At 39.5% G+C, this 23,568-nt stretch overlaps 1 protein-coding gene across 19 annotated transcripts in view; it reads left to right on the plus strand.

Moving 5' to 3' along the window:
• Positions 1-19,885: 19,885 nt before the first annotated feature.
• Positions 19,886-23,568, plus strand: part of LOC124292329 — a 68,704-nt gene continuing 65,021 nt past the window's right edge. For 16 of the 19 annotated variants that reach the window (XR_006902424.1, XM_046729402.1, XM_046729398.1 and 13 more), the window contains exon 1: positions 19,886-19,987. The gene's annotated coding sequence lies outside the window, so the exon portion shown is untranslated. Of the gene's footprint in view, positions 19,988-20,022; positions 20,659-23,568 lie in introns of those variants that run through there. The other 3 variants (XM_046729404.1, XM_046729400.1, XM_046729399.1) reach the window with 3 other exon arrangements.

Below are 23,568 nucleotides of genomic sequence, written 5' to 3' on the forward strand. Positions count from 1 at the left end.
ATCTTTGACGGGTGTCTATAATAAACTTTTAATTAGTATAAATTTACAACTTGATTTAGTCAAGATATGATTGAAATATTGCCCATGTTACCTAAAATCTTCCACAGAAGTTAACATGTATAAAGACGCGAGCGCACGCACACCCCCACACACACACACACACACACACACATACACACACGCACACGCACACGCACACGCAAACGCACACACGTATGTGTGTCATTGCCATTCAAGCACTTTATTATGATAATTAGCCACACGCCTACTGGAGATGAGCTTGGTAATATTTTACTAATTGGGTGAGTGAGTTAATATTGAGCGTCACATTGGCAATATTTCAGCCATATTGTGACGAGAATAATTTCATTTACATCAATATTTAAATCAATAAATTTAGAACGTAAAACCTGTCACCGAAGGACAGTAAAAATACTACAGCATCACAGATATAAATTTGAAAGTAGTACGCTATCGTAAAATTAATCTCTATAGACGATACAAAATAAAAACGGGCTATAGATCACCAACAACTTTTACTATTTGGTTAAATATTTAACACGCTGGTTCCATGCTTAGCAATAACACTGTATACTTGCAGCAACATCCAGGTACAGAAAGATGCTCCATTACACGAAATGTGACATCAGGCTTCTGATAGTTTGTACAGTGTTTATCCTGGTCGTCGCTGGACAATTTGACTACGAGAGGCAGCCAGTCGGACCTGAAATATGCAAAGATCATTGTGGACAATTCACTGAGGGCACCGCTTGCATATTTCTGATTAGGAGGCTTACCTGTGTTGTTACCTGGTCCAAATATCCGCCACAGACCAACGGAGAGAAGGCCGTGTATCTCGATATCAGCAAGGTACCAAATGTAACTCTCAGAAAGACTATGAACGCCCCAAAAGATTGTGTCCTCTCAGTTAATTAAGTTAATTATGTCGAAAATGTAGATTTTATTACAAATCATCTACCTGAACTGAGGTATTACTGCATTGCTAAGTGGAGTTGTCTCCCTATTTTTGACAATAGAAGGAACCATTTACTTTAAATACACATTGGCTTCATGTCTTTCTATGCCAGAATATAAGCAACAGAAAAGACTGACTGACTGACTGAGTATGGTTTTACGCCGTTTTTAGCAATATTCAAGCAATATCACGGCGGGGGACACCAGAAATGGGCTTCACAAGCAACAGAAAAGAACGTAAATATTATTGACTGCTGTCACACAGTGAATTGTCGACGGCAATACACACTGAAGCTTGCGGGCTGTAAGACAAAGTTGATCATAGATCACTTGGTTAAGGGGGGCCGGGGCTGTGGGTAGCTTAGTGGTTAAAGCGTTCGCTCATCACGCCGAAGACCCGGGTTCGATTCCCCACATGGCACAATGTTTGAGGCCCATGTCTGATGTCCCCCGCTGTGATATTGCTAGAATATTACTAAAAGCGCCGTAAAACTAAACTCACTCACTCACTTTGGGAGATAAAAATGCAATCAACTTCATCTTTCTTTTGATTATTTGACGTGGGCTGAAATTGTGTCTTGGCGATTTTTTATATCAGCGTGAATACATTTTTAATATTGTGTGTCTCAGGAAAGACCCAGATCCGTCTTACAAAGAAAGGAGCAATGTGCTGAGAGACGGTCGAGGATTGTTGTCACAAGATCAAATGGCATCCGATGTGTAAAACGTAAGTGTAGATTCTTTGTTCTTGTGTGTTTTATTAACGCTTGCCGATAATTTTAAAACTTATTCATGAAGTGAGTTAGCTTTCAACCTAACATCGTCGTTATTCAACCATATTGCGACGGTGGTTGACTTTTAGTAAATGCCAACAAGCTAGTTATGGACTGTTTGATAAACGACAATCCGGGCCTATATTCTTTAAGGTAGGTTTCCTTTCCAAATCAAGAATTTGGAGACAGATTACACACTGATTTTGTCTTGTTTTTAAGATTATGATAAATATACCAAATTATACCCCACCCACCCCACCCTCATCATCTCACAGTGACACGTGCGTCCAACCCAACACAGGGATATACCACCAGCTAGTATTGTAATTGCTCGATTCCAGTCAAATTATTAATATTGGTCAGCTTTGGATACAACCACCAGTGGCCAAAGTGATGACTTAAATCCTCATCGGATGTCAGCTTGATCCTCAGGAAGGTTGTCCAACTTTGGTAACGGCGGCCTATCGTCTACCAAATAATTTTCTGAAAGAGTAATATTATTAATTTGGGATTGGTTTGTTTTATACCAAATCTATGATGCTCAAATATCTACTTTGTAGATAGACATTAAATCAAAGTCAATTTGTTCTCATCGTGATGTGGCTGCAATATTGCTGATGTGATGTAAAATTTAACTCACTCACTCCTTTAGATGCCTAGCGAGAAATATGTACCAAAGGTGAATCGATATTAAAAAAACAAAATCATATTTTTACAGTGAGAACAGAGAAGACACGACTTTTGCTTGTACCCTTTCTGGAGAATAGGAAGAAGCCAGTTCGCGAGTTGGATCTTCTGGACAGCTCCATGACAACGTATCATCATATAAAATCTCGACTTGTCACTGCTGCGGTATATGTAGCGTCATTCCAGAAGGTGTTGATCTCATATGTAAATCCAAGAGCCATTCAAGCCTTCTCATTACACACTGATGTCAGTGTAACCGTAAAGAAGGGAATATACGCCATATCAGTTGCAGTGGACGATGCTCAACACCTGGTGTTCCTAGCGACACATGAACCAATTGTTTGTGTGTACAGTATGACACCTGATGGGAGAGATTTCAAGAAGATAAACTGTCAAATTAGACCGTATTCTCTATGCCTTGATACAACCCGAGAAATCTTGTATGTCGCTGACCGTCGATCTATCTACTCGTTTACGTATGAAGGGGAGGAACAGCGGCGAATAACCACAGCAGATGACTTGCGTGGGGTGACTCTGGGTGATACTGGAGACGTGATTTACTACAACCACAAAAGCATTATCATGGAATTGGAGTTGTTCAAAAACGGAACAGGAAGGAGAGTAACTGGATTAATGAACAGTACAATGGTTAATGCCCTGCTATGTTATGATGGCTCTATTTATATAAGTTCTCGGAAAATGTACATCTACGTGTGGCGTAAGCCAAATCTTTCTTGGTTAAAGAACCCTGATGGGACATCTGTAAGAAAACAGCTGATAACTTTCTTATAATCTCATGACTTCTCCATTGGTTTTCGGGTTACTTCATTTCTTGTAATAACCTCTACATGTTTTTTTTTATAACGGGTTTTAGATGTTTTACTAAACGTTGAAATTTAACCTCACAGCAGGTTATATTTCAACCTTTAGTAAAACCTCTGGGCGTGGTAAAACATCCGGACCTGTAATAGAACTCTAGCACAGTAAAGACAAGTAACAAAGGTAAATACAGCTTTGTTATTTAATTACTTTGGAAAGTCGAACACAAGGGAAACTGTGGAGGTTGAAGAGGTTGTGGCAGTTGTAATAGGGTCCGTTATGGTCTCGGAAGGTTATTTTGTCGGGCTAGTAAACGCCAGTTCGTTAACCATCACTGCAGGAGTGGTTGGTGCCACTTCAGTGCTGCTTTTGTGTTTCTTGGCTGTCAATATTTGGCATACCCCATTGCCCAACTACGTCGGACCCAAGGATATGGAAGTGGCCGCCCCTCCGTGCAACGAACGCTGAAAAGCGGCAGACGTTCCAGAAGGAATCTATACATGCAAAAGGTTTGCCGAAGCGAAATCCGAAGGGAAGAACCGACTGTTGCTGCTACTCGACTGTAGAAACGATTCCGGTTACGGCTACAAGATACGAGAAACGATTCGAGACATCGGCAGAGTAGAAGGCATACGGTTGGTTGGTGGACCGTTTCTGTGCAGGCATGGCAAAATCTGCCACTCGCCCATTTCAAACAGGAAAGACGATCGAGAAGTCGAGTTGCTGTTCCAAGAGACCGAGCGGGTATGGAAGCCCTGCGGAAAGCAGACAACTTGCTTCTCTGTAGAGCTGGTTGGTCTATTGGGCCTTCTCCAGCCATTTCTCATCACTTTTCCCCCGTAAGAAGCCTCTGCTTTGTCGAATTCCCCGAGGGGGTTTGCCTCTGTCTTCCCCCACACGATCGTAGAAGTCCTGGATGGTCGGATTTGGAGCTATCTCGCTGGCGGGCAAGAGAGTCGAATGTTCTGCAGCAGGCAATATGGTTGTGCTGGAGGGAGACGTCGGATTTGGAGCGTTTCTCCTCCTGCCATCTTTGGAAAACAAATGAAGTTTTGTATTTCGTCCATTTTGGCACACACGTTTTAAACTTTTCTTGAAGTTCATCCTTGGTTAGGGGATTTCCAAATTGATAATTAAATACATCATCGTTGTCTTGTTTCTGGCTAAACTTCGACTGCGTTAGAAATAAATTTTCCTCCTAGTCGTCGTCTGATACCCACATCTTTTGTCCCCTGCGAACAAGAAATAAGTGTCGAGAAGGACACGCATCGTCTGAAATACACGCTGCCGGAGCATGTTGCACGTGCAGTTGCACGTCAGGGGCTGTTTCATTAGACACCAGCTGTTACATCATTTGCAGGCTGTTCCATCAATGTTGTTCTACTCAGTACATGTGCACAAAACATTTGCACAAATTGAAAACAATACACATTTGTGTTTAACATTCATCACGGTATAGAAGCTCGGTTTTACTTTTCATTCCTAGCCACAGTCAGGCTTTTAAAATATTTACCAAAACTCCCTGACATAATGTATGACATTTGATTTTACTTTACGATGATAAGTTTTGAATGAAACAACTGTATTTACGTAATCTAAATTATTTCATTTAAAAGCATAAACAGGATGGCATTCATTGGGAATGTGTTTGATGCTACATTATCAGCAACCACAACTGAAACCAACATCTGTTCCTTTATCTGAATTATGTATATGCAACTGTCGCTATTAAACTGTTCTTTCGTATCGTCTATTATTGGTGTGCTGCCTCATAACTACACAGACGAAATGTTTAAGTGACCCCAGGTTGAGGGGCTAATGTATCCCACATGCTTGGTTAACGTACCTTGCTTTCAAACGTTTGAGTGGGTAGTGGGTAGCCTAGTGGTTAAAGCGTTAGCTCGTCACGCCGAGGACCCGGGTTCGATTCTCTACATGGGCACAATGTGCGAAACCCATTACTGATATCCCCCGCCGTGATATTGCTGGAATATTGCTAACAGCGGCGTAAAACTAAACTCACTCACTCAAACGTTCGATGATTAATCTGTGACCACCAGGGCCTAGATTTTCGAAGCTCTCTTAGCGCTAAGATAGTCGTAAGTGCCATACATTAACATTAACTTACGACTATCTTGGAGCTAAGAGAGCTTCGAAAATATAGGCCCAGGGTACAAGGTTGTTCTATGATCTTAGATTCTGGTCTAACGGACTGTGTTAAACTAGGATTAATTAACAAATACTGGACTCGAATTGTCATCTTCACTCATATATCAAAACTTTCCTTACTGATTATCAGTCTTGGCCACTATTATTTGAGGGAAAATACGGCGATGTAATCGACGTTATCCAAAATGGCTAGATGGATCAAACATGCTTTTGGTCACTGATACAAACATGTCATATGTTTACAATACACGTTTGGACGAGTTTTGTTAAGGTATTGAACTCTATTACCTTGATCAAATACGTTTGAAGCAAACGTTACACATCTTTCTCTGTGGATAATTCAAAATTCAAACTTTTATTCTGTATGAAGACCATAGGCCCAAGTACAAAAACACACAAAATAACAACGATAGTGACAAAATGGTTAGATACACCATTTAAGCACTTCTTAACCTTAAAGCTTCCTTTACGAATTTTGCTAAGTTAATTAGGATATTCACTTTATCACAACTTAATAACATATTAAATTTATAAATAGAAAGATGTTTCCAGAATTATTTAGGAATATACTTTTGTCTTAAAATGGAATAAACTTTACATATTAACAGAAAATGGTGTTCATCTTCTACACATCCATTCATATATACTGTAAGCCATTAACAACGCAATTTGACATTCATACTTTCTTTACTCACACTAATTTTAACATATATAAACCTAACTGGCAGATATGTTTTAAGTAAACATCTGTGAATAATTTCACCTGAAAATGTCTAGTCAACAACAACATCAGTGACGCAACAACGACATCAAACAAAGGAGGGGTCACTTGCAGTCAATATCGTGTGTGTCCATCGTGCGCTGCAAGACATGCTCGCAGTCTTTGGGGCATTGAAAGACACACATTTCTCAGGAACAGTTGTTGGATGGTCTGCAGCCTCTGATGGCCTGTGGTCTGATCATGACACCACCCCCTCCAAAACGATCATGTTCAAGGACACAGTTTGGCGCAAGTCTTTCTCCTTTACGTCGATAAATCTGTTGACGTCCATCTGCAAAGGATAAGTTAAACCTGGATTCATCTGAAAAAATGACATCTGGCCATGTCCTGTTGCCAAGATTGGCCCCATTTGCTGCCCATCTCTGTTTGGCAAGTCTGTGGCGGTGCAATAAGGTTGGACCACGGTACGGGTTGCGACACCGGATGTTGAAGGCAGCAAGGCGTCCTTGGACCTTTTGGGCGCTGAAATGATGTTGACTTGTCCCAATTGTCCTCCTTGCCTAATCATCAGCTGTTTGGAACTGATTTCGCAAGTGTGAAACTCGGATATTGTGCTTTTGTTGAGCTGTTATCACAGGTGGTGCACCAGGTCGCGGAAGGACTGGCCCATTTCGAGTTCGAGTCCCGGAGCATTCCTCTAACATGAACTTTGATACTTAAAACTGAACCTTTTACATTTCTCGTAAACACAACCACATTCATGAAACACGTTGTGCACATGCATTACCTGCACCCAGGCCCTGTAAAAGCACAAGGAATTGTGGAACTCAATCACTTTGAGAAAATGCCACACTTGACTCAAGACGAAAGGAATCAGGTTATCGGTATTGTCAGCCAAGGTGCTTCAGATGTGATGATTGCCAGACACTTTAATGTGCATCAATCCACTGTAAGTCGACTCAGTATATGTGACATAAACAAACACACGTTCTTGAAAGTAGTTGTATCAAGATTTCATATTTTGTTTTGTAAAATGTGTTGTTAGGAGAGTAGATGTTAACTGGAGTTGTTTGTTACTAAGGATTATAGTAGCCATTAACTCCATGATTCCATATAGTACTGCCAGAGAGGATGTATTGAATATTGTAGTTATGTTTCTTTGTTTGTTCTTGAATGCCTCAGTCAGCAATATTTTATATGACGCCGGTCTGTGAATAATCAAGTCTTTCAACAGATAATCCAGCAATTTACATCATGAGCATCGATCTTTACAGAAGTTAACATGCATAAGCCAAGTCAGTGTACCTGACCACCGATCCTGTTAGTCTTACAACAAGTATGTGTTGGGGGAGACCAGCTCTGACCCTGTTTGATACTTTGATGTCAAATCGAAGCAAGGCTACAGCCAGTCCCAAGCATTCACGTACATGAAGGAGCCTCCAGTTGCAGAAGGGCGATCTGGGAATATTCGCAGCTTCCGGCAAAACCATCTCCTTCAAACTTTATGAAAGTGATTTCATTAAGCATTTGCTCCAGTCTTTGATATGTTTTGAAGTGAATGTATGTATCTGTGTGAAAAACAATACAATATCTAAACGGGCTACATATCGCCAGCAACTGAAGGTAGATCACCATGGGGACTTACTGCTCTTCTGCTACATGCATGACCTAGGTATATATAATGATGATTCAAGCACCTATCTGCATCCTGCAACTGGCACGTATTCTTCTCTGGATGTGTCTCTTGCAGATTCTAACCTCCTCAATCAGTTTGATCGGTCTGTTCACAATGACCTCTTCCCAACTATCCTGTGAGAAATAACTCCATCTGATTCTCCATCGCATACAAGATGGAATTTTTCAAAGGCTAGCTGGTCCGAATTTCAAAATATGTGTAAACTACGACCTGAGTGCTTCAGTGACGTAACTGATCCCATTCAGATTTTTGCTGACGTTCTAAAGGAAATAGCTGATGAGTGTATAGCAACGTCCTCTACAACTCCACATGTACAGAAACCATGGTTTAATACAGATTGTAGATAAGCCAAAGCGAGGAAAAAGGCAGAACATTATTCCCGTCATCATCCAACTGTCCATAACTTAAATATATTTAAAATAGTTAATGCAAAGGCGCGTCGTGCCTTCAAACAAAACAAACGACAATCTTGGAGGAAGTAGGTCTCCAATATAAATTCACACACGCCTATGTCTAAGGTGTGGAACATGGTACAGAGAATAAAAAGCAAAGGTTCAAAATCTGCTGCTCACCCTTTTAAAGATGGTGATGATTTAATAACCGACAAATCTAAAATTGCAAATAAAATTGGCGAAACTCTTGCCAAAAATTCATCATCGGCAACTTATGCCCCTGAGTTTCAGAGATAACAAGAAAAAGACAAAACTTAATTCCGGATCAAATAACGGTGAAGATTACAATGAAGTGTCTTCATTACATGAGCTACATACTGCTCTTGAACAAGCTCATGACACTGCAGCGGGTGATGACAATATACATTACCAGCTACTGAAACACTTACCTGAATCAAGTCTGATGACACTTTTAGATTATATTGACCAAATATGGACGTCTGGAGAATTTCCTCCTTCATGGCATAATGCCATTGTAACCCCAATACCAAAACCTGGCCGAGATCAAAACCTGGCCGAGATCATACAGATCCATCGAGTTACAGACCTATATCTCTCACCAGCTGTGTCTGTAAAACCATGGAAAGAATGGTGAATAATAGATTAACTTGGTATCTTGAAACCAATAACCTTATATCAAATATCCAATGTGGTTTCAGGAAAAATCGTAGAACCATTGATCATTTGGTACGTTTAGAATCCTTTGTTAAAAATGCTATAGTCAATAAACAACATGCAGTATCAATGTTTTTGATCTCGAGAAAGCTTATGATACCACCTGGAAGCATGGCATTTTGAAGTATTTACATGACTTTGGTTTGAGGGTTTGTTTACCTCTTTTTATATCACAGTTTTTAAGAAACAGGCAATTTCAAGTCCGAGAGGGTTCAACCCTTTTTGACCATTACAATGAGGATCAGGGTGTCCCACAAGGCAGTATTTTGTCTGTCACTTTATTTAGTATCAAAATCAACAGTTTATCCAAGGTTTTAAACGATTCAATCGATGGGTCACTTTTTGTGGATGATTTTAATATTTCTTGTCGTGTTAACATATGCATACTATTGAACGGCAATTGCAGTTGTGTTTAAATAAAATAAATAAATGGTGTCTTGAAAACGGCTTTAAATTAAAAACTAATTGTCTATACTGTTGTAGTAAATACAAGCCGCTATCTTTAAATGGCACTCACATCAAAGTTGTCAAGCAGGCCAAGTCTAATGTTGCGAACAACATGATTCCTGTGTACTGTATGTATTACTTTATTCAATGTCCATCTGTTCAACATGTCCTTCCATTTCCAACTCTAATTCTAATATTCACATTCAATTTCTGTTGCCTTTTACAGTAGATTAACTGAAAATAGTAGAAGAACTAAATAAGTTTTAGGAAATAATAAGCCATAAACAGAATTTAACTTGCTAAATGAACAAATGGCTGTACTGCCACTTCCCAAACTTATTCAAAGACAAAAGCAGAAAATATTGTTATATGCTCCTAAGCACATTTGAAATACAATAAAACATCACAAAGTTGAAAATTTCTTCAAAAGCACTGAGAAAATGTTAACCTTAAGCCATGAAAACATGTATTCACAGAATTTTACCAACTTACAACTTGCCACAAAAATTACCAAATAAAGCAAACTTCCGACACAACAATTACCATGACTTACATGTAAAGATAGATTAAAGTTACTTTAACAATTTACAATTCATGAAATATAAAAAATATAATAATTATGCTCACCACTACTTTGGACATTCTCGTGGTTGAAAGTTGTTTACAGTGCAAGCACATGGCCTCAAGTGGCATGCCCTGAGGCAGTTACCTCTCTTTTTTAGGATTATTACAAAAGTGGCAAAGGTATTAAATGAAATAAGAGTAAAATTACACTTGGTTAAATAAAAAACTAGAAATTTAACGGAAAATGATTTTGAAAAATAAAGTTTTAGGAAAATAAGTGTTTTGACCGTAACATCTAATTTTCGACTCCCATTTAACATTTTTGCCGCATATTAAATCCCTTAAAGCCAAATGCCTGAAGGCCCTTGATTTTTTGAAAGTTGTCCATGCAGGAAGCAAATGTACTGTAAGTCCCCATGGTCCCTAGTATGGTGATCTACCTTCAGTTGTTGGCAATCTATAGCCCATTTTTATATTGTATTGTCATCTATAGTTAAACTGTTTTAGATTTAATTACTAGTTTTAAATTCATCTCTGTGATAATATATTTATTTTACTGTCCTTTGTAGACACCTTTTTATAATTTACTATTACTTACTATGCATACCAATTAATTGTTCTCGTCGCGATATGGCTATAATATTGCCGATGTGATGATAAATCTTAACTCACTCACTCACTCACTATCATCGTGCACGTACGTCATACCACTACTCACAGAAAATCAGCATCTCCGCGATGCGGGTATGCAGGAGACTGGAATGGCCCAAATTAAAATGGCCAGACATCTCTCAGGAGACGTTTACAACATAGTGACAACGCGAGAGATTTGATTCAGACAGGCCGTTCAGGCGTGACGCCACAGCAAGACAACCACATGCAGCTGACCCGTAAAAGGAATAGATTCCAGACTGACAGTTTGACTGCTCAAAGAAGCGTCAAGATTATTTTCGTTTAACCGTCGGTAACTCAATGTCGACCAACACTTCTCAAAAGTGAAAAACATAATTTTCTCACTAAAATCACTCCATGCTGTTCACGTCCCACTATTGACATTGATATCTTTTCTGCTTCTCTATTATTTATTTTATAATCTGAAAACATATTTTTGTCATCGATGTCGGTACCAAGTTTCAGTAAGACCTATAATGTCAAAAGTCTTCAAATAGTTTACAAAATCAATAGCATTTAGTTTGCTTAAAATACCTGATATATTCCAAAATATCTTTAACACATGTGTGATTGTCAGTGACAGTCTCACCCTGATGATGAGACGTAAACACTATCTAAACCCATATCTGGTCTGTCCCCTGCTGGGGTGTGAGCTAGATCTCAGGCCTTGTCGTGTAGCTTGTAGAGGTACATCTATCCTAGCTGCAGCTGAATGCCTGGTTCTATCCTGTTGGTCAGAGCTGTCTTTTGGTTCTTGGATGAGTTTGTTTCCTTTATATATGTAATAGTATCTGGTGTCTGGGTTATTTGATCTTAACTTGTTAACTTCTTGTCTTTGATGTGGTGTGAGATCGTTGGCAATACCGATTTCTTTCTCACGCAGGACATCTCTCAATTTTACTGAATGCCATTTATCCTCCCAGTGGCACATTCTCACTATGATGGGTCTGGTCTTGTCCTGTCTTGGAGAGAATAACCTGTGAGCTCTCTCTGTGTCTCTGGCTGATAAGGGCTGGAGTTTCTTCACCTCCCTGGCACTGTTGAGGATCTCCAGGACCTTGGTTTTACTCTCAGTATAGGTCTCCTTCCCTGCTTCTGGTATTCCGTACAACACCATGTTGTTTCTTCTGTTTCTTTGTTCTTGGTCCTCCAATTTGGTCAAGATTAACAAAATAAATTTCCATTTCATCGGCTCTATCGTTAATGGCGTCAATATCCATCCTCATTTCTTGTTCTTCATTTGATCTCCCTTCAACTTTGTTCATCTTGTATTGATTTTATGTCCTCTTTAACTGAACTAACATCTTTTGATAATCGTTCTTCGGATTCCTTAATTATCATAACTCACTAGGAAATTCTTTCACTACACATCTCGTATTGCATAAATACATATCATAACTGGCGAGGTAATTACTCCACTACCCATCTCGTGTCATATAAATACATATAATAAGTCATGATATAGCTGAAATATTGCCTATGTGACGTACAATCTTAACTTACTCACTCACTTATAATATACTCACTTGGTAATTACTCCATTACACATCTCGTGTCATATAAATGCATATTACCCCTCACTTGGTGTCGTGTCATATAAATAGATACACAACTCACTTGGTGTCGTGTCATATAAATAGATACCACAACTCACTTGGTGTCGTGTCATATAAATAAATACACAACTCACTTGGTGTCGTGTCGTGTCATATAACTAGATATCACAACTCACTTTGTGTCGTGTCAAATAAATAGATACACAACTAACTTGGTGTCGTGTCATATAAATAGATACACAACTCACTTGGTGTCGTGCCATATAAATAGATACACAACTCACTTGGTGTCGTGTCATATAAATAGATACACAACTCACTTTGTGTCGTGTCATATAAATAGATACAAAACTCACTTTGTGTCGTGTCATATAAATAGATACACAACTCACTTGGTGTCGTGTCGTGTCATGTCATATAACCAATTATCACAACTAACTTCGTGTCGAGTCGTGTCGTGTCATATAAATAGATATCACAACTCACTTGGTGTCGTGTCATGTCATATAAAAATATGTCAGAACTCACTTGGTTTCGTGACTTTATTCAGAATTGAAGGCCATGTGGCCAAGAGTACAACAGGTAATACAACATTGTCATGGTGTGTAGAGTTGAAATATAATTCATAATACAATTATTTTAACGTAGGTTTTGCTTCAGGAATATACATATTCCTTTAAGAACAGTGACACTGTGTATCTTCATAAGGGCTCGGAATTTGACAATTGAAGGTGGGCTGTAGAAATAGGCTGGAATACATTGGGATCTGCATCGGTTATAAAATGGACATATTAGCAACAAGTGATATTCGTCTTCAAGCACGTTTAAAGTACATTTGTTACAAACTAATTCTTTATATGGGACAATTATCTTTGAAAAACGTTGTTTTGTATATTCAAGTTATGTGATTGGCATCGGAATTTGATCAACATTCGCATAAGATCTTTGTTTAATGCGCCACAGGAAATATACAGTTCAGGTTCAAGAAGTGACTTAAATGTACTATAATTTACAAGAAATGATGAGTTTCTTATTTTACTATTCCAGTGTTGTATATTAATATCTATACAGCGTTGTTTGAACTCAAACATGAAGTGATTTACATCGCCACAATCTTGGGCTAACCAGACATAGGAGAAACCTGTAGTAAAAAGAAGCATTCGAACATGTGAAACCCAGTTTGTGCCTCCGTTATCATCATAGGCTTTCATCATCTTATAACAGGCATTCGGGTATCTATTTTGGTCCATACGAATAATTCGGCACCAATATTTAATACACCTTGAATGGTAATGTACACACAAGTTATATCTGCCAATTTCTCCAAGTACAGCACATGATGCAGTTTTTTTACTGAGTGACAGAAATCTTTTATAGTACTCACTATGAACCTTTTCAATACACGTTCTATAAGTATAGCCCCAAATTTCACTTCCATAGGTTAGAATTGGTAGTATCTTACTGACAAATATATTATTAGCAATAGTTAAAGACATACTTTGATACTTGGTGAACAGTTGAAACAGAGGGAAACATGCACGTCTGGCTTGTAAAGATAGCGTTTCACATGCTTTGGACCAAACTAAACGAGATGAAAATACAATTCCTAAATATTTATAATAAGGGGTGACCTCTACAGGTAGACCTTTTAAAAACCATTTTTCATTTCTCTTAATGCGTCCTCCGTTTCGAAAAACAACCACCTTAGATTTATCCAGATTTACTTCAAAGCCCCACGTGTTACAAAAATCTTCAAGAATGTCTAATTTTCTTTGTAAATCAACAATGCTATCTCCTAGTAGTGCAACGTCATCCGCGAACAGTAATATCTTAATAGCTTCTATGTATTCATTTACATAAATTCCACGAGTATTGCCATGATGGAGATCGTCTGCAAGTTTATTGATGAATAGGATGAATAGTAGCGGACTGAGCTTGCAGCCCTGACGAACACCATTATTGGTTTAAAAGAAATCTGTTCTAGATTTACCAGAACGAACGGAGGCACATACATTTGAGTACATGTTCTCAATGATTTTATACATCTTGCCGTGTACACCCTTTTCAAGTAGAATATATAACATTTTTTTTCTATCAATAAGATCGAAGGCCTTGCGGAAATCGATGAAAGCTACATAAAAACGATGTTTTGCTTTACGCAGGTACTTATGAACTAAAGAATGGAGTGAGAACATATTATCTATGGTAGAATAATCATTTCTAAAGCCTCCTTGCCCTTCATTAAGTAAAGCATTAAACTCGGCCCAGCTACGCAGTCTTTTTTCAAGAACATAAGTGAAAATTTTACCAATGACACTTAACATGGATATTCCCCGATAGTTGTTGGGATCAGACATATTTCCTTGTTTATAGATAGGTACCAGTAAACCAACATTCCAAGCAGAGGGAAATACTCCTGAATCTAAAATGGCATTAAACAATGCATAGAAATGATCAGCAAGAGAAGGTGCATTCTTCATGAATTCTGGCGGAAGGCCATCTATTCCTGGTGACTTGCCCGATTTAATATCAGAGATCACTTTAATAATTTCCTCATGGCTGATGGTATCTGATAACATATCAATGTTCAAGCATTTTTCACATGGAAAACTATCATGATTTTCAAGAAAATGTGCAACATCGTGATCAAATTCAGTTTGACTATCAGAAGGATTTAAAAGATCTTTAAAGTATACAAACCATTCACTTGGTGTTATATCATTTTCATCACGTTTACTAGCAAGGAGACGTTTCAATTGTTTCCAAAAGTTTCTGCAGTCTTTATTATTTACAGCTATTGACAAGTTATTTAAAGCTTCGGCAATGAATGTTTCCTTTTTTCGTTACAGATGCGCCGGAACATACGTTTGGCCTCCAAGTATTGATTGATATTGACTCTGTTTCTGTTCATACGTAGCTTTTCTAAAGTGCTATACTTTTTACGTTTTAAAGAAGAACATTCTTTATCAAACCAAATCGGTTGTTTTTTCATAGATTTCATAGCAACCCCCCTGTTGGATTTAAAGTGCTCCCCAGCAAAGTAGAAAAGCTGACATAATTTTTCAACCGCACCATTAACATCAGTTTTTTCAAGAAGAGATGTAAACTCTGATACTAGCTCTTTAGCTCTGATATTTTCAAAATTAGCACTAAAGAGATGTTTCCCATACTCTTTCCATCGGAACTTAGGTACATCAAAAGATGGAATATTAGTTGAAGCCGTAGTATACGTAGACGTAGATTCGTAGTTCAAACTGCATGATATAGGTAAATGATCAGACACTGTAGAAGAATGTACTCTCATATCCGTTATTAACGAAAACAGACTAGCTGATGCAAGGAAATAGTCTACTAGACTAGTACCATTATTCCCAATAAAAGTAAAAGAACCATCACTATCCGCTGGCTTTCTTCCATTAACAATGTGAAGACCCCAAGCTTTACACAGTGATGCTAAAGATTTTCCGAACCTATTAACTTTTTCATCCATCGAACTCCTTGGCTGACAGAATGAATCCACATGGTACAGAGAACCGAGATTAAGAAATCGGATATCATCCTCATCCTCCAAGATAAAATCATCAAGTAGCCCGGTTCGGGCGTTAAAATCTCCCATCAATAGAACGTCATGTTTTCCCAAATCAAAATCTGCTGCAACCACTGATAGTTTGTTTTCTAGATAATCAATACCGTCATCCTCCTGTTTATCATATACCTGACTATATTCCGGTGGGATGTATACGCCAAATAGTATCAACTGTCTAACTGCAAATGTCAGCTTCAGCACAACAACATTATCAAACTCCTGATACAATCGTGTACAGATGTGCTGCAAGCTCTTATGCACATACATTGCTACCCCACCCGAAAAACGGCCATACTGACTAAACCTTTTGGCAGGTGTTGCGAAACAGCAGTAATTGGAGAACAGGTCTTTTAATTTGTCTGCATCGTGAACCATGGTTTCAACCAAACAAAATAGCTTAAATGTTTCTACAAAAGAAATAAAGTCTCCATCGTCTAACTTCGACAGGAGTCCGTGTATATTCCATACACAAAAGTCACTCAGCTCACAATGTGAGCTGTGTTGATCATCCCTGTTGGGACCACGGCCGACGTCCTATGTGGACTGGTCTCCCCTGGGAGATGACGTCACGTCTGGAGCCCGTCTATCTGCAGCTGCAGCTGGCTGGCGATCTGCGGAGGAAAACAGCGGGGTAGAGCTCCGGCTGGCCCTGGTCCCCGAGTTTCTCCCGGAGCCAGGGTCAACCGGAACTCTGTTTCTCTGATTACTACGTCTTGTCGCAACTTGCCTGATACTGTTTCCATCGTTGACATCGTCCAGCACGAATACCTTGTTCTCCACGACGAGCTTGTCATAGGAGAGGTAGGCTTCCTTCCCAGCATCTCGTTCCTTTATCATCCTAGGGATCAGAGCTGACCTGATCTTCCTCACCCTGTCGGTGTAGTCGTCACTCACTCGGAGCTCTGCGTTGCCTTTCAGTAGTGCCCTGGCCGCCTCCTGTACACGACGCTTGTCCTTGTATAGGGAGAACTTGACGATCAATGGCCTCACTTTAGCCTTTGAGTAGAGACGGTGAGCCCTTTCAATGGAAACAGACTCGGCGTTGTCCAGGTCCAGCTTCTCCCTCATGAAGTCTCGTACAAGTCTCTCAGACTGGTCCCATATCTCCCCAGCTTTACCAATGAGTCCATGAATGATTAGATTCAACCGTCTGCTCTGCGCCTCTGTGTTATCTATTCTACTTTCCAACTCTCTTAATTTTCCTTTAAGTTCGATGTTTTCCTGTTTCAACAGCTCATGTTCACGTTCCATTTCGGCAGCAACTCTATCAAATTTGTTATTCAAATTCACCATGTCCTTCTTGATCTCCTTAAACATTGCCAGCACATCATTTTCGTTGGGTTCGAACTCACCCTCCGAGTCACACTCACCACTGAAAGTAAGCTTCGCCTGCTTGGATTTATCTTTCACCTGACGCTTTGGTGGTCCAGGATTTAACTCAATATCAGAGCACAGTTCCAGTAGACGGGCGATGAACGGATTGGTCTCAAGGTAGTCGTCACTGGCTGGGTACTTGGCCACACTCATACACATGGTGTCAGAATCCGAGTAGTCAGTCTGGGTGAGGTAGAGAGTCAAATTTATTATCACAATCACCTTTAATTGTCTCTCAATGAAACCCCCTTTGATTGTAATTGATTTAATTGAGTTCAATTGTTTACAGCGTGTCGAGTGGAAACACCCGACGCGCGCTCGCCAGCATGAAATCGACACACACATGTCAAGTCCGTGCTTCACATGAATACAGTAGCTTCACAGCTGAGTTTTTCAAGCATGTTGTTATAAAACTCTTTTATGTTATTTCTTCCAATATTTTTTCTCGCTACAAGTTCTATGAACTTACTATAATGTCTGTTGCGGATTTCAGCTTCTTTTGTATTCTGAGTATAGAGAACACTGTGTATACACACAGAGCACTGAAAACGTGACTCCTCGCTGCGAGCTCCACACACGTCATCCACACGTCATATAAATAGATATTACAACTCACTTTGTGTCGTGTCATATAAATAGATATCACAACTCACTTGGTGTCGTGTCATGTCATATAAATAGATATCACAACACACTTGGTGTTATGTTATGTGATATAAATAGATATCACAACTCATTTGGTGCTGTGTCGTGTCACATAAACAGATGTCACAACTCACTTGGTGTTGTGTCGTGTCATATAAAGAGATATCACAACTCACTTGGTGTCGTGTCGTGTCATATACCTACACATCATAACGCACTGGGTACCATGGCTAATTCAAGTCCCTGGATGTGCTTCTTTTACGCAATAAAGTACATCATCTTGGTTTACATGAGACATTTATGTTTACTGTTACTTATACAACATCAACAGAAGAGTTTACGGTTAGCTTATTTTCAGTCAGAGTGTCTGAATACTTTGGTAGCTAGGTGGTGTATGGTTTTCAAGTACATGTGTTAATGAAACGCTGTTATTTTCCTGCAATACGGTACAGGTTTCCAAACCTAGCACCGCTTGTCAACATAATAATAATAATAATAATAATCCATTTATATTGCGCGTTTATCCATGCACATTGCATGCTCAAAGCGCTGACATATTACCCCTGGTCAACGAGTACAGAACACTCCATGTGGAGAATACAACTGGTCGCCTGTCAGTTAACAACAGGTGGGTTATCAGAAAAGGGCCAAGGTATTCGACCTCTCAATACGCTGAAATTATCTAACGTCCTGTTTACGTCCTGCTTCTACGGTTTCAGCTTGGCTTGAACGGTTAAATGACTCAAAGTTAAACAGAAAGCTTATTTGTCGCGGGGACTCTCGAATATAAATGTAATTATCCGTAGGTCGTGACAATCGAATAATTAGACCAAAATATGGATATGCACATTCTATCGGAATATTTATGTTTCACTGTTATAAACGCCTATTACAATGTCTTGTTTGCTGTTCAACGGATTTGAGATGTTGAGAATTGCCTTTAGTAAATATACGTCTTAACTGGACAAATAACGACGTATTCAGAAATGTGTCATACAAACAAAGAATCCCCGTTCTTGTTTCATTTCTAGTTAACTGACAGTTTCAGATTTACTTTCCTAGTTTTTTACAACACTTATATTGTAAGGGTGGGTTTTAGCTAAATGCGGCCGTCTCCCCGTGGACAGGAGAACCTGTCAGAGCGGACACATGCCAGAGGTCCTCGCCATTGGTCAATGGGTACTTGGCTAAGTTCGTGGACGCTCACGTTGCTGATGTGTGAGACGCTGCATACTTGCCTTTTCATCAAACTTGCAATCAAAAGTTATAATATATCTTATCCAACACTAATGCGTGTTTTATTGCGGCCCAAACCTGTCATTTTATTCTTTCTAAGTGTAAAGTCTTATGTGTATGCATACGCGTATGTAAATGATACATGTAATTTAATTGCTTATATTCATTTATTATAACATTTATCGTTTGATACAATTATATATATTCTTTGCGTACATTTTACAGAACTTAGTTTCTCCTAACTCCTTATATGAGAGGCTAAAATGTCATTGCTTTTTGTACTGTGTCTATTTTATATTGAGTGAGTGAGTTCAGCTTTACGCCGCTTTTAACAATATTCCAGCTATATCACGGCGCGGGACACCAGAAATGGGCTTCACACATTGTACCCACTATTTTATATTGAGGTGGGACATTATAAAGCAGTCTGTCTGCAATAAATTTTGATCCATGTTCCTGTTCAGCATGCATGCAATGCCATCAATGCGATCGCTGAGGTGATCATGTGACTCGCTGTACGTGATGTTGTGTATCACCCTTTATGACCCACGTTGGTCGCCAAGAACATGTTCAAGAAGACTGCATGTTATTGCCGTATGTATAGCATCACAAGACACTAAAAAGAATCATCACTCAGAGTTATTGTCAGTAATGTGACTGTCAAGTTTCTAATTTGTTAAGTATACTACCAATGAGAGAGAATTCAGGAAGTAAAATTATGCGCTGAGTATAAGGTTACATGTGCACATGTGTATGATAAAACTCACGAAACAGGTTACAAAGCAACCTTTATAAGGGTCACGTTGATACATTGTCGGACGATCATTTCAGAGTGACTATATGGGTTATCAGTCATTTGCTGTGAATCCTGTCTCCATCTGGTGATAAGAGATTAATTGTCTTCCTTGTTTAAAACAAGCTGGCGAAGGCTGGAGAACAGGTGAGTGTTTTCCTTACCGGTATTTGTTCGTATCATTTTTAAGTGGATTTGCTTTACCTCTGGACGCAGCGGACAGTACCACCAGTTTTGACAAAAGTGGACCTGTTATACTTCAGATCGAAACTGACATAACTACTACTAGTTTTGACAAAAGTGGATCTGCTTTACTTCGGATTGACGCTGCCATTACCACTAGTTTTGACAAATGTGGATCTGCTTTACTTCGGATTGCCGTTGACATTACAAGTTTAGACAAAAGAGGATCTGCCTTACTTCGGATTGCCGCTGCCATTACCACAAGTTCAGACAAAAATGGAACTGCTTTACTTCGGATTACTGCTGTCATTACCTCTAATTTTGACAAAGGTGGATCTGTTTACTTCGGAATTTCGCTGTCATTACCACAAGTTCAGACAAAAGTGCATCTAGTTTACTTCGGATTGCCGCTGACATTACCACAAGTTCAGACAAAAGTGGATCTGGTTTACTTCGGATGCCGCTGACATTACCACAAGTTCAGACAAAGGTGGATCTGCTTTATTTCGGATTGCCGCTGTCATTACCACAAGTTCAGACAAAAGTGGCTCTGGTTTACTTTGGAATGCCGCTGTCATTACCACTAGTTTGGTCTAGGTCTACTACAGGTTGCTGTGGACAGTAAAGTGATATAAGTGAGATACAGGTGTAAAATTCAACATCACCCTAATTTTCTATAGGCATGAGGCTGTTGTTAAATTTGATATTGTATTAAGGGGGCAGTGGGGTAGCCTTGTGGTTAAGACGTTCGCTCGTCACGCCGAAGACCCGGGTTCGATTCCCACATGGGTACAATGTGTGAAGCCTATTTCTGGTGTCCCCTGTCGTGATATTTTTTAAAATATTATTATTATTTCACTTATTTTGTTGCACAACAAATCATATAATGTCATTCAATATATAAAGTGTCTTTGACGAATTCATAAAAGTTCAAACAAACAACTTATGCATGGCAACTGGTCAAATATTTTACAAATGTATTGTAGTCCCAATTGGAGTAAGCTATGACTTAAGTTTCGTTATTGTAATTTTTTAACTCTGTCTGGGATCGAAGTAAAGGAACGTTTTCTTCTTGTAAGATAAACTTGAAAACTGTGTTTTTATCACAAGACAGACTGCGTTTAACGTGTCGTTTCGTTTAGAAGGAAAGCCCTTAGAATGGTTTCTTTGGTAAGCCGCCATAATATTGATGGAATATAAAAAAAGCTGCGTAAAATTAACATCACCCACTCAAGAATTGAGGAAGTTGCTGAATGAGTGTCGATTTATGCTTCTCTTACAATTTCCAATAAATGGTTTACGGAAACTACATAATTATTATTATAGGATATTTATATAGCGGACATATCCACGCACTAGTGCATGCTCTGGTATTTTTGTCCCTCGATCAATGGATGTCAATCTCAACGGCACAGCGCATTATCAATCTCAACTCCCTGGGGAGTATACAACTCTTGCAGCCACTAGGCGCACCTAGTTATTGTGGCTTTCTCATCCTAACGAGGTACCCATTCACAGCTGGGTGGACTGGGACACATAGTCACAGTACTTTGTCCATGCTCACTGCACGTTGCTGTACCCGCAACTTGGTGTTTGCACGTATTCATGTGGCCACCATCTGGTCATATACCAACGGATTCGTGGGTTCTTCTAAGTGCACAGGGTTGTGTACTGTACACTAGGGGTTGTGACAACACTGAAAGAGTCTGCGCACAAAGTTGACTCCAAGGTTTTTACACCCGGTCACAGGTGGGCTCGATCCCGACACCTCAACCTCGCTGGATCACTAGCCTGGCGCCTTAGCCAGCTCGCCCACCGTGCCATATTAAGGGGAAATACATAAACATACTGATATTCATTTGCATCGCATATAAGCTATCAGTGGGAAATACACGCATGTTGACATTGGACGTTGGATTGGGAGTATGTCTGGTTGAATCCTAAACTGTCTTGAGAATAGAAGCGAATTCACGCGATACCTATAAGTTTGACTCTCATGGTAAATGGCGTGAAAGACAGAAGGGAGCTGAACCATCTAATAAAACGTTCAACGACTTATTCAGATCTGTTCCTGTACCACTGCTTAATTATCTAATTCATTATAGATATAAAATATCAATAGTTGTGACTCCTTTTTACTGAATATCCCCTTTCTTTTCTTGATAGTACAGATTTCAATTTCAAGAAATTCAGGGCTGATTTATCTCAAGTTTGAGCATTGTCAACTCTGCAAATAAACACATTTAATACATTCTCATCTGTTGAGCGAGCTCTACATCCGGGTCTGGGATTGTACATGTGTCCAGTAGTGACTCGGGTGATACAAAATATGTTAATTCGATATCTGCCAAGTTGTTTTGAAGTAACCCGCGCTGATGAGAACACGATATGCACGAGGCAACGTGGCCCACATGTTATAACGTGTATGATAATTGTAGCACACTGAAAAAGATAGGATGTATATTCCATGGAGAGAGAGAGAGAGAGAGAGAGAGAGAGAGAGAGAGAGAGAGAGAGAGAGAGAGAGAGAGAGAGAGAGAGAGAGAGAGAGAGAGAGAGAGAGAGAGAGAGAGAGAGAGAGAGAGAGAGAGAGAGAGAGAGAGAGAGAGGGAGAGAGAGAGAGATAGAGGGAAGGGAGGGAGGGGAGGGAGGAGAGAGAAGGAGGGACATTAGCCACTATTCTGCACTGCACGACCCTGATTAAGCTGTTACCACTTTGCCGTAACCGAGAAATACTCACATCTGTAGCGACGTTGACCTGCCAGGTAACACCTCTCTGGTCATACGTACGACGCAACTATTTCAGTCACATGGCATGAACTTATAGACATCTACAAATATACATTGTTATAAGGGTAACGCTATTTTTCAGGGCATCATCATTTGCAGAAGTTCGAGGTCTTTCATTAACTGCCCGACGAAGGAGGCAGGTGAAAAGATCGAGGGTTATTATAGCTAAAATGGATAGAATTTCTAATAACATAAGAATAAAAACAACGGCATCCGTTTTGAAGCATTTATTGCTAACAACAAACGAGGAGGTCACTGACACACCTTTTACAAACATGGAAACGTCATAGAACAAAACAGGTGACGTCACGATGGAGAGTGACGACATTTGACCTTGACCTTTGCCCATACTACCAGCCGCCATTTTATTCAGTGCTGAACAACGTTAGCGTTCCAGTCAATGTTTTCATTGCTGTATGTTGTAATTTATGGTACAATTGTTATGGTTGACACCGGCAAGAGAGTGCATAAAGGCACAGGTATATGTGACGAATGTGAGTCAGAAATTTCGTCAATATTGAACCCTAGTTCAAACGAACCGTAGGTGATTGCACATCAACAGCTGAGCTACTTATGACGTCACCTAACAACGGGCTTGATAATGGCCCATCATCAAGCATTTTGCGGGCATTATCAAGTTACAGTGACCCGCTCATTTCTGATAACGTGCGGGCGTTTTAAAGATAATTCTATCCACTTTAGCTATAAGTGCATGTAATGCTTAAAGAGGCATTGTGTCTTCGCATCTCAGTATG

The sequence above is a fragment of the Haliotis rubra genome, unplaced genomic scaffold, assembly GCF_003918875.1.
Source record: "Haliotis rubra isolate DU_JTF1 unplaced genomic scaffold, ASM391887v1 Scf513, whole genome shotgun sequence".
In the NCBI taxonomy this organism is placed as follows: Eukaryota; Metazoa; Mollusca; class Gastropoda; order Lepetellida; family Haliotidae; genus Haliotis; species Haliotis rubra.